Below are 2,898 nucleotides of genomic sequence, written 5' to 3'. Positions count from 1 at the left end.
AAGGAAGTGTGTCCATCGGGCTTCTGGGTATGGGGCAGGGGTTGGGGGATCCCTGGCCACTGCCCTGGGTTCTGCTCCTCGGAGGAGTCTGCAGAGGGGACTGAAAGTGGGAGGACTTCAGGGCAGCCCATGGGGCCCTGAGCACCTCTGCTCCTCCCTTCAGGGCAAGGAAGGGCTGTGCACTGAGGGTTCCACGTTGATGAGGCTCCTCTGGTGTTTCATTGGTAGGGTAAGGAGGCACAGGGAGACCCCAGCCCAGGGATGCAGTGCCCGGCTCCCTCAGCCCAGGGGTCCAGCTCCTCCAGGAGCTGGTTCACCCCCAGCTCGCAGAAGGCACAGGCAGGTTCCTGCAGGGCTCACAAGCCAGGCCCTGCCCAAGAGGGGCATCCCACAGCAGAGGCCAGGGCTCAGGCCCAGCCTCGTGGACAGACTGGGGCAGGACCCAACTTGGGAGGCCCCAGGAAGCCCCAAATCCTCAGGAAGTCCCTCCTTCCAGAAGCCACAGTGCTGCTGAGATGAGCCCCCCATGAGGAGCTACAGAACCTTGTCTGACTCAGTTTTATGGGGGATCTCATCCTTTGGAGAGGGGTCCCCAGCACTCCAGGGGACTGAAACCCCAGTGGGCCCTGCTCAGGCCACCAGCTCCAGCTTGGAAAGGCCAGGTCCTCCCACACCTGCTGTCCCCACAGAAATCCTTTGGGCTCACGCTGAGACTGTGGGATGTGTTTATCTTGGAGGGCAAGCGGGTACTGACGGCCATGGCGCATGCATCATTCAAAATACACAGGAGTAAGTCCCGTGTGCCTGAGGGTGCTTAGGGGAACACACAGGACAGATCCCAGCTAGCCTGAGGGAAGCGTCCTCACACTGTCCCCATGACTCTCTGCTCTGCCCTGATAGGGGGGTCTGGCCTGGTGGGCTGGGCAAGGCATGATGACACTGAGTCCACCCCCACATGACCCAGATGAAAGTTAGGAGTGTGGTAAGCACTTCCCTGCCCGGCCTTCCCCAGCTGTGGCCTCCTGTGCACAGCTGGACCCTGGGGTGGCCAAGAAGGACCAGGCACCACCCAGTGGGAGGTGGGACTGGTGGAAATGGGGTGCAGGCACAGATACCCCACAGGGAATCCTCCTGACCTGATGCCTGCCCTGTCCCTAGGGTACCTCATGAAGCTTTCCTGGAGCACCATCTGGGAGTTTCAGGAGCGACTGTCTCAGAGCTGGGCCCTGGAGGACAACATGGTCCTCAGGAACCTTCAAACCTCCATGAAGGAACTCACAAGGAAACACTGGGACCTGCCACCCCCAGGTGAGCCCCAGCACCGGGTCCCCTCCGGAGTCACCCTCTGGGGCAGTCAATGGTGGGGAGTGCCCTGACCCCACCAGCCTTCCTACCTGGCTTTCCTCCTGCACCTCTTCTTCCTCCTCTACTCTAAGAAAGTCAAATGGGTCTGCTGGTCCTCAGGGCAGGCGCTGAGCATATGTGTGTGTGTGCTGGACATACTGTGTGGACAGGCAGGGGCTGTGGGCAGAATCCCCCAATCCCTCCCCGACTTTCCACATTGTCCCCCTCAGCCCCTCAAAGGGCCCTGAAGGGCACTGGGGCAGTCAGACCCAGCTGTGGAAGCCCCCACCCCCACCTCAAAGCAACCTCAGAGAGCAGCAAGGGCCCCTCACTCCTGAGTGCCCCTCCAAGGGTGTCAGGACAACAAGCCAGGGAGACAAGAGAATCAGTGTCCCTGACCCAGAGAGGATTTGGGCAGAGGGGATGGGGGAAGCCCTGACCCAGAGACACAACCAAGAGTTCAGCCGGGCGTGGGATTGGTCTAGCCCTGGCATGGGGTGGATGGACTGGAGGGCAGAGGGGAAGCTGTGGTCATTCACTTCTTACCTACTGTGGAGACAGGCCCCCATGCAAGGTGCTGGGTGACAGTGAAGGTTTCTTCCACCTGAGTTCTGAGTCAGGGCTGCCGAACAGCCCTGAGGTGAGGGTGTGAGGCAGGAAGCCCTGAGCCAGCCTGAACCCAGGGGGCCATTCTGGGAGTGACCTGAGGTTCTCTGAAAGCTCCCCCACCCCAGCCTGCACACAGCCCTTGCCCTGGGATCAGCAGCCTGCAAGGGCATCCTCAGTGTCAGGCCAGGGGGTCACACAGGGACCCCGAGGACTCCAGAGGCCCAGGTCTGTGGGGCCCACCCTGAAGGGACCCAACGGGCTCAGTGAAGATGTTTCTTTTTTTCCGCCAAGATGGAGCGCGGGTCCTCGAGGGTGACCCCTGGCACTGGGCCCCTCTGTGAGGGGGACAGACTGGCCCTCCCCACCCCACCAGCTCAGCTCCAGGAGCTCATGCCATCAGTCCCCTGGAACAAAAGCCCTGTCCTCCCCCAGCCTGGCCGGATAGGACTGTCCCCAAGGCTGAGGCTGAGGCCCAGCAGCACAAGGGGCTTCCCCAGAACCCAGGGCAGCAAGCCACTCTTTGAGGGGCCCAGAAACTCAAGATGAGGGCAGCCTGTCCCCCGGTGAAGTCAGGCTTTGTATTACACTAACACTTGTCCGGGAATGCTATGCCACAGCTCCACACAGACCCGCATGTTGGGAGTCCGTGTTTCCTGTGCTGCCATTTTGAACACAGCTTCTGGGACTCTGTCACTTCTCCATCTTCTGTGGACAGCCTTGGAACAAAAAGACGGACCCCACCCAGCGAGCCCACTGGGACCCCGACACCCTGCCCTGGCTTATAACAGAGAAGAGGCAGGTCAAGAGACACCCCAGCAGCAAGGTGGCACCTGCCTGTGACTCCCCTTGGTAGAAGAAGAACTTGGAATGGAAGGAGCCCAGGCAGTACCCGCCCAGCTGCCTTACAGCTGTTATGCCCAGACCGTTTGTTCCCTGAAGAAGACC

General features: G+C 60.8%; 1 pseudogene; it reads left to right on the top strand.

Moving 5' to 3' along the window:
• The first annotated feature begins 163 nt into the window (after positions 1–163).
• LOC108524922 (uncharacterized) lies at positions 164–2,595 on the top strand (annotated as a pseudogene).
• Positions 2,596–2,898: the final 303 nt, after the last annotated feature.

This window comes from Rhinopithecus bieti, unplaced genomic scaffold (genome assembly GCF_001698545.2).
Source record: "Rhinopithecus bieti isolate Rb0 unplaced genomic scaffold, ASM169854v2 repeat_31912, whole genome shotgun sequence".
In the NCBI taxonomy this organism is placed as follows: Eukaryota; Metazoa; Chordata; class Mammalia; order Primates; family Cercopithecidae; genus Rhinopithecus; species Rhinopithecus bieti.
Note: the sequence above shows the minus strand (reverse complement) of the source record. Positions and strands in the feature narration are given on the sequence as shown.